This window comes from Rhopalosiphum padi, chromosome 2 (assembly GCF_020882245.1).
Source record: "Rhopalosiphum padi isolate XX-2018 chromosome 2, ASM2088224v1, whole genome shotgun sequence".
NCBI classification, from domain to species: Eukaryota; Metazoa; Arthropoda; class Insecta; order Hemiptera; family Aphididae; genus Rhopalosiphum; species Rhopalosiphum padi.
Window position 1 is genome coordinate 7,603,032 of NC_083598.1, and position 10,583 is coordinate 7,613,614.

Sequence of the window (10,583 nt, forward strand, 5' to 3'; positions counted from 1 at the left end):
CGCCTTCCTATCCTGTATATTATGAAATATGTTAAACTCGAAACAAAATAATATGTACATTAATTATGATTTTACTGAACAAGGTGTCTAGTGAAGGACTTCCCCCTGGCACCAATTATACAATATATTTATACTTAAAAATATATCAAATAAAAATATGGTAGGTATAGGAAGAACCCTTCCTACAGTTATTTTAGGCATATTTATTAAAAATGTCGAGTGGTGTTCGGTAACTAGGATAAGCATTGATTGGCATTTTATTTTTAGTTTAAAATCTGGCTTTTAATTCCATACAACGTCATTCGGAATGTTACGTTTACAATACTATAATGCAGTTTTGATTATATAAAAAGTTAAACGCATCTAAATTAATTAAATGAAATTGCCAAGTTTTTTACAAAGTTACTCAGAATAATACGCCATAATAAATCACGTGGATATCTCTAACTAAATTTTGTTTCGTTCTCATGGGAAATGTAAAAGACCTAAGGAGTGACTTAAGTCATATACTCTTACGATAATATTATAATATAATATATTTCGTACATTTTTGTCACTGCGCTGTGGTGAGATTGCTCGTTGACCACTCTTCTGTAGAACGAACGTTGTGCACCCGACGTATTTCAGACTGCCACAATCAACCTTGTGGTTGTTTGGGACTCTTACTAATTTTTATTATGTTACGCCGCCTGAAAATAGTAATTAATGTGCTTATGGTGTGGATGAAGGGGGTATTAGTTATTTATAAATGATACAAATAAATCGATTAAAAGTAAATTTAATTTAACTTCAATTTTTTTTTTTAAATTTCATATCATCATTTATTATTATTTATTGTGTAAAATAATTTAATATAATTTTGTTAAATTGGTGTGATATTTAATTTTGAATTATTTTTTTGTCCATATAAAAAAAAGTTTGGTGGTTTGCAGTTTATTGAATATTATATCTTCGACATAATATTCTATATAATATCTATCCATTTAACACAGCATATCGGCGTGCAGTCCAAAATTTTGCCACCACCGTCACAGTGTAACCGTATAGTATATTATAATGTATTTTATTATGTATCATTATTTTAATATTAATAATTTTTTGAACTTATCAACTCCTAAGTATAAATTATAATTTATTTATTCTTTTCGTCATACAATTATAATACATAATATAAATAGTATGTTTTACTTATTATTAACTTCAAAGAGAGAATGACATTATTTTAATTGTGACTTATAAATGTATTTATATGGTGGTGAATAATGATGTTACAAAAAATATCAAAATGTTATACTTAATTATTAATTAATATTCGAGTGATATCAAAGCAATTTATCAGATATAAATATTATAATTAATTAAATTAACATGTTATATGTGCGAGTATTTACTCGAATATAGTTTATAGTTGATAAGAACCTTTTTTTTACTAAAGAAAAACAAAAAGTTGCATAATTTGGTAATTTATATTTTCTCATATACAGAAATAATAATCAAAAGAATGTTTTAAAACATATTAACATAGATGAGATAATTGAATAGTATAATATTAATAATAATAGAATAATTAGGTCAGGGCCCCACAAGCACTACAAAAGTCCACTAAAACATTTTAGTTTTGGCTTTTCAAATTACGTCTTTGTCCATAAAATGTGTTTATTCCAACATAAAATGATATTAGTTAATTGTGGTATTTGGTATGAAACTTATTAGATTTCTATTCTGTTAAACATAAAAGTAGATATCAAACGGTCAAAATTTACCTGTAAATTGTAATTACTTAATTAAATAGCCATTTATAGTGTACCATTTATGAATACATGTATAGTAGAATAAATATATGGAGACAAACAAATTTACACAAGTTTCAAATTTTTTATAATTTTATTAAGTTAACATCTAAAACGTTATGAAGTTCCTACCTAAATTATAATAATAAATTAATAACTAGATTGTAATATAATCTATTTAAAATTATTATATCACTAATGTTAATGATTGTATTATATTATATTCATATACCTACTATAAACACATAACAAATTAAAACAAAATACATGTTATTATTTAAAAAAAACTAATATATAATTTAAATTTTATTTTGTAAAATTTAAAAAAAAAATTAATTGAAATACACATTATTAATAATTATAGGTGTGATGGCTTCAACATATTTTTTTTTATACTATTTGGTATAAAAACATCAATAAAATATATCTATATCAATCTTTATAAAAAAAAAACATCAAACTTAAATTTTTCTTTGTAAAAATAATAACAATAATTAATAAAAGTATTAAATAATTATCAAAATTATATTTGTCATAAGTCAGATACTAATTATTGTACTAGGTTAGGTCGAACTCACGTCTCATGCTAACGACACTATATGTAACCATTGTCTATTACCGTCTACGCGTCTACCTACATAATGACATTAATAACTAAAAAGATCATTCTATTATTCATCATCTCACATTATTTTATTTTTTATTTGTTATATTAAATGTTTTTTGTCACAATATCAGGTAATCTGCAGGGCCCTTTCAAGATCAAGTGCCCCGGTTCAATGGTGCGCCTGCACTGGCGGTTTCTACGGCACTGATCATTTTACTAAAACAACAAACATGACGCACGAAGGAAATCATAGTGCAATCTCAAACTGTGCAAAAATGTCCTTGAGTACAGGGGCCCGTTAAAATTAATTTTTAGAGTTTCATAAAGGGCCCGGACAAATATTTGGTACAGGGGGCCGAGATTGTATGCGGGGGCCCTGAATGAGATACTCGTATATTATTATGTATTTAGTGAAAAGCTGAAATAGATTAAAAAGCTTTTAACATGCATTCAGAAAAAAAAAACTTAATTATTTAATTTAATTTAAAATGCAATACAATTACCAAACTTTGTCTGAATTGAGTAAAATAACATTACGTGGTTGCAATATTGCATTGGCTGTAAACAGATCAACACATATAGAATAGGTTTATCGATGCTAAGTCAATTAGACTGCGATGGTTCAGTGATTGACCCGTCAGGTTCAAATCAATCATTGTCTACATATCGTACTTTATATTATATAACTTTCGACACATTCCTCTAAAACCGATTACTAGTGTTTGGTAAATTTTAATCTTGATATAAAATAATAGCTCAAATAAATATTTACCTTTTTTAATGAAAAAAATATTTGAACATAATCGATTTTTAAATGATTAAGATTTTACTCGAATAATTATTTTTAATTATTTCAATGAATCATTCATATACACTATACATTTATATTCGAATAATTACAAAAAGAATATATTCAAATAAAATTGTATTTAAATTAAAAAAAAGTATTCGAATAATGCCCTACTTACTCTACCGATCACCAGTGGGAGGAACAGTGGTTGTGTTATCTCATGATTGTGATCATAACATCACGTGCACTTATTTTAAAATAGTAATTTAGTATGCTTATATAGGTTAGTAAGCAATAAAATAGACTATAGGGTGAACACAATGAACAAAATATATAAATATTTGGCTACTATGTCAGACCTTCATACATTTTATTCGAGTGTAATGCGATAAAAAAAATTAGAATAGCTTTATTTTAAGTCATTTTAATTAAAACAGTTGTACAATTCATTTTATAACGAAATGTAATTTAATTAATAATACGAATCATAAATTTGTCAACGATATGTGCAAAACCGGTAATTACACGTACCTTTTTATTTTTTTTAATTGGTATTAATACGATTTTTTAATAATATATTCATCAGACAACAGTTAAAAGGACAGTAGACATCTCTCAATAGCAAAACTAATGATACCTATAATATAGCACGATATTGTGAATTATGACCTGCATATTAACATATTATACACCTTATTTTCATAGAACAGTTAGTACCTAGATACGTGTTGTTAATTACTTTAAATCCTAATATTTCAAACAATTATTGTGATAAATTATTTTAAGGTATTTCTTTCTAATATACAACGATAACATAACATTCCATAATAATATTGTGTTTTATTGAATCACTGAATAAAAGTTAAATTGTATTATCACTAAATTAGCGTTATTATAGTTCTTGGTTTGAGATCTGAAATTTTGAACGTTTGAAAAAATAAATATTTTCATAATTGTATGTGAGTTTAGGTTATAGTAGACGATAAAGAAAAAAATATTTTACTTATAGTATACAATTTTCACATGTATACAATATACATGTTTGTTTTGTAATCATTTCTAGGTCTAGGATTTATAAGCAGTGTTAAATAGTAAAATACAGATGTAATTTTAATAAAATATGCAATATAAATATAATAAAATACAATTAATTTACTGATGTACCAAAGTTTGGTAACCAAACTATTATGAAAGAAAAACATTTATAGTTTTAACAGAGATTAAATAAAGTTACTTGTGTGTAAGCCAATTTACTTTTTTTTTAGTCGTATTTTTAAATAAATCCATACCATTTTTACATCAATGATAAGATCACTGGTTTACGAAATTTAAATTAAGAGTATAATATATTACGTGATATTTAGCCCTTTTCACTACTTTAACTTTCAGTTAAATTATGAATTATTTATCATTAGTATCAATATCAAATACGATGTAGTGATTCGAGTGCAAACACTTACCAAATATATAAAAGGACACTACAAAAAAAAAAAAAAAAAAGCATATTCATAAAAACATAATATATAATAATAAATACAATAGCGATATTTTATTATTCGGTGTACTTTTATTGTGTCTATAACATAATAAATATTATTTAACGTTTAATCATATTTACTATCCTAGTTTATGCTCTTATATGTCATCTACATGGATTTTGAATATCGAGATGATTCGTGAGTAGCAGACATTCTGGTGCATTATAGACGGCTGATTTTTGATATACCTATCCATAATATAGTAATTCCATATATTTTGTAAACAAATATATTCTTATGCAAACATTTGTATTGTCCTCCTTATTTTGATTCCGTTGAGCAACACTGATATTTTTCCCCATTTTTATCGAACATTAATGAAAAAACTGCATCTTTTCAATCGTGAAATGTATCATTCTACCATCATATTTCTTATTCACGTTAATATTCCGAATTTCGACTACATAATAAAACCTAAAAACGAGAAATAATTGTTGTCGAGATTTTGATGCTCAGTAACGAATCCATTATACTCTTAGAATTGTACTCGTGACATTAACAATGGACTATTCTCCGTTCGCGTACCAAATTAACGTTCGGATTATTCAAAAGCAATAATGGTGTTTTTATAAAAAAAATTAAAAATTAAATTAAATTTATAAAAATCAAATATCTAATTTTGTACGATAGTATAATGCAACTATAATAATAGTATTGTACATAGAAATTGATCCAAAATCGTTTTTATAGTACTAAGTCTATTAAATAATTAAAATATCAATCATGATAGATTGAGTGAAATATTAGATTTCGAGTGGATCTATTATGGATGATTTTATAATTATGTATGTGTTTTTTACAATATTTATATATACCTACGTGATAACATTTCTAGTCATTTGTTAAATATGATTGTTAACGTTTCCGTACTTCATCAATTATATTGAAAATGATTTTTCAGAGAATGAAAGTTACTCAGTACCTAGTCAATAATAATTTATAAATTATACACATGTTATAAAGTATAATAGTCCACTATGAATGCTTATAGGTTGTAGTCAATGTATACAATATGTACATACATAAAATACAAAAATGTGATAATAATGTATATTTTATTGATTACGAGGAAACCATTAAAAAAATTATTTTTAGTTCAACCTGTTTAAAGGAATTAATTGTATCGAACTCCAATTTATTAAATATACTTGCATATACCAATATACAACTTCAATTTCCTCGTATCTCTAAAAAAAAATCTCTGATATTTTTGTCAAATTCGGTCGAAAAGTTTTTGTGCATATAAGCTACAAAAGTAAGAATATTGCGTGTTGTACATTTGAATAATAACAATCAATAAATTAGATATTATTTTCTTTTATTTAAAAAAAATTTCATAGCAACGTATACAACTTTATTTTTTTTATGGCGATCCTATATATATAAACAAAAAACTATTAGATTTTCGTGAGTCAAAATGCATTTCATGGGAATATTATAGTGATATAACTTTTATTTAAATCAGTTCAGTAGTTTTTGAAATTAATTGTCAGTAAACAAAAAACTAATTTCAAATTTATATATTATGTAGATAATATATTATCCACACAAACATACAGTATTAAATTTACAATATGTTAATATAAAATACTTACATAGGCTTTTTAATTATCAATTTTAAATTTTTTTGGTAATTTCCATACACAAGAAACTACTGAACACTTAGTGTAATTATACAAAGTCATCCTCGTTTTCGATATCTTCTCAGTACACTCACACTAATTAAGTTGAGCCTCGATAATGTTTCATTATTGACACATCTTCACATCGCTTTATTACTTCATGTAATACAAAAACGCCATTCAATTAATTTTTAACTTTTCTCTTTAAACAGTCCATCTTTACACCAAGGACTCACGTTTGAAAAAAAAATAACATAAATTGGTTCTTCAGAGCTTTAGATAATATATCTGTTGAAAAATCACTTCACGTTTTAATATATAAATGTGATACGGTAAAATACGAATACTTTTAAGTAAATTCATTTCGTTTTTGGTTTAATAAAATTAGCTAAACATTTGAAATCTTACAAGAAACAAACTTCCCTTTACTTTCCGATTCCATACTTCATATAAACTTTGTTTAGTTTCCTTTCATGATTGAACTTTATAGATCACAATATTCTTTACTTTTTTAATCTGATTAACACCTATCTGTCTTTGTATTCTATTCGAAATGTTTTTTTAATTTTATTATTTAAAGAATTAAGGTTAATATTGTTTAAATAATAAAAAAATGTATATATTTAAATAAACATATGAGTACATTATTTAAATTTTACTATGTGAATAATAATAGTAATAAGAATAAACACAAAATTACAAAAAACATACTAAATTATAGTATGGCAACCCTAACATCATTTATTCGTTTGTATGGTTATATAACTCAAAAGTGTATACAACTAAACAGTAAAAAAGTAGTGGCTAATAAAGTGACTTAACGATAATATATAGTTGCTGAAGTTATTACCTTATGATTATCAAATATAAATATACAATCCAATTAGAAAAAATGAATAAAACGGTATTGCATACTTAGTATAAACTGATTGAAATTATGATTTAAATTCGAAATAAATAAATTTATTTTTAATTAATTATATTGGCCCGAATTACCGATATAAGTTATTTAAATTGTTCTTAAGTAACAGCTACTTTATGTGCCGGCATATTTAATATTCATAACATAAGGCCGAAACTATTAACGTATGGAAAATATTTGAACAATTAATTAATTTAATAGCTAGATGCAAATATGATTTAATATGAAACATCAACTACAATAATATGACTGACACTATTCCGTATATCAGCCGGTACATAGATTAAAATATATATTATAAATAAAATATGAACTGCGTGTTTGCATGAATTCAATATAATTAGTTGGATTAGGGACGGTGTTGAATATCGAAATGCATACACCATGCGTCCATCACTCATGCGATGGTAATTTATATTACAATAATATATATTAATACTTATGAAGAGGTTTTGATACGTCGCGTAAACTGTGGTAAAAACTAACTTTGAGCAGAGTTTGGAATTTCGATCGAGGATCACCAACATAATATTTATCAAATAACCATTGAGTTTTTACGTTTTACATGAAGCAAACGTTCTCGAACAGTATTAAAATCATGCGTTTAGTTTTTGTCCAAAAATCCTCACGGAAAAATTTCCTGTTTAGTCGTATGTACGAGTTGAATTTAATACGCGTGTTGTTTAAAGTCTCACGCTTGGGAATTCGCCTGGAACGGAGTGCCATATTGTGTATTATAATCAGACACCGTAGTCTGCGTAAGCTTACAACTGTACCAACTATACGAATGCGTGACCTATACTAGAAGCCACGTTGACCTTTGAATTTAAAATTAAATTAATCACAGTAGCTCTCCGTGCTTAAGTCTGAAACGAATAAAACCGGCGTCCTTTGTACCAGCGTTCGTCAATATGCCCGATTTGTTTAGACTACCTGAATTATATGAATCTTTTACACCAGTAAAGTGGAATTATCACAATTAAAAAAATTTTACATACTTCCTTTACATCTGTGCGAATTTATCACTAATTAAATAGGTCATTTCATTATGTATAATTAGTTTTTAATTTTAATTTTTAATTTAAGTAGTAAAATAATTCAATTACTATAAAAATACAATACAAAGTACAAATAAAAAAAATAATAAAATATTTTTTACTAGACAAAGAATATAAAGAACACATTCAGTTGGACATAAAATTATTGACCATATTAGTCTCACTAAATTTTTAAAACTTAATTTGATTGATTTATTTGATTTGTCGAATCTATAATAAATAATACAATTAATTTAACTAAAAAGGTTAAAAATAAAAAAACAAATGATATGCCAATAAGATGTAATATGTTTAAATGGATATGTCTATGGTATCATTTTGTGTTTTGCGTAATGATAACTTACTGACTTCGCAAATTATAATATATTGATAGTGTCGTTTTTATATCTTAAAATGTATTTATTTTTAACGTTTGTTTTTTATGATGTTTTATCTTTTTCTATTAATTTTTATTATGATAATTAAGAGAATTTAGATATTTAATATAATTAGATAATTTTATCTTATGTAGATGCTAAAATGTGTTGCTGACAAAAACTATTTATGCCTACAGGTATACCTCAATATCGTTCAGCGCAATAATGTGCCTATAAAGTGTTTTGAATTTCTAAATTTTTTTTTACCAGAGATTTCTAGGGCTATTGATATATATATCGAGAGAGAAAGCATTTTTTAGATCATTTATCGTTTTTTGAAAACTTTGAGTTAACTATTGATAAATTTTCATTTGACTTCTATATATGACATATACAACATATACTTACGCACCTATTCAAATGTTAATATCTAATTATTAAAAAAAAAAAAAAAATGACAGGACAAAAAACAAACAAAACAATAATAATTGTTAGTGTAAAAATTTAAAATACTCGTATTACGAGTATACTTATGTACATATTATTATATTTTATAAAATTATTTGTTTTTAACTGTGAAAAATATGAATGATTGCTATGATAAATAAGAATATTTAAAATAATTTTACGGAAAGTTTGCGACATCCTAGTAGAGAACCTCTGCTCTATACCATCGGCATATGTAAATAATTTCTTGTGTTGCTTAAATTATTAATTTTTTTTAAACATATTTTATTTATAATTCAATAATATTCTGTGATAATATTATTGTCGATCGAACTGCTTTGAAAGAATTAGATCTTCGACGTTTTCACTAAATACTTCGAATCTTTTTCATCGGATTTTTCAACTATAAAAAAAAAAATGTATATTTTGTCTTATCCCACAAAGGAATATATAAATATAGTAACTATAATTGATTGTATTAACACCAGCAACCACTTTATATTAATATATAATAACACACCAAACGGCCAATTGACAAGCCACGAGGAAATTCCATACATTTATAATACGTTTATATATTTAAATACTTCATATTTTTATGTTAATAAAAATATCATGAAAAAATCGTACAGCATAAATTTCAATGATTATTTTTAAATTAAATTTATTGTAGATATTATTTACTATTTAGTGAATGAATATTTTTTAAATTTATTTAAATATGTAAAAAAACAGCGTCTTAAAATGTAAAATGTTCTAAAAAAATTATTTACTTAAAAATGGTTTATTTTTATTTTGGAACAATATGCTTAAATTATATATGAAGATTTCAAGTCAAAAAGAAATTTAAATAAAGGCAAAAGAAGCAATTTTAGCTTTCAAAACGTAGGCATTCAATTTTTATTTAAAAAAAGTAAATGCAAGAGCTATGAACAAAAGAGCTTGTGTTTATTTATTGCTAATATTTAAAAACGTATTCTCGTCCAAACGTATTGTCAGTAAGTAGGTAAAAGTCATTCATATTTTAATGTACACGGAAAAACTCGACCATATTTTTTAAAAGTTTTTTCTAAGTAGTGAATAACAAATGTCGTCAGAAAAATAAAACTAATTTTAAATAATTTATTTTAAACTAGGCACTTGCTATTCGCTACTCTGCGTACATATTAAAAACCCGAAAAGCATATTATATGGCGTTGATTAGTGCGTACATATTGAAATAATGATATAATTTTAATTATTATATTTTTTTTTTTCAAATCAATCATAACATCCATTCACTTCGCTCATACTTCAGGCCACAATCACTCGTTATAACAACACTCGAACGAAAATATAACAAAATATATTAATAATGTTAACAAAAGACCGGTGTAGTGTTAACTACTGGGGATTGCAGACAATGCGCCGACAATTATAGGTAATACTCGTCGCCTACAATATGCTTCATTAA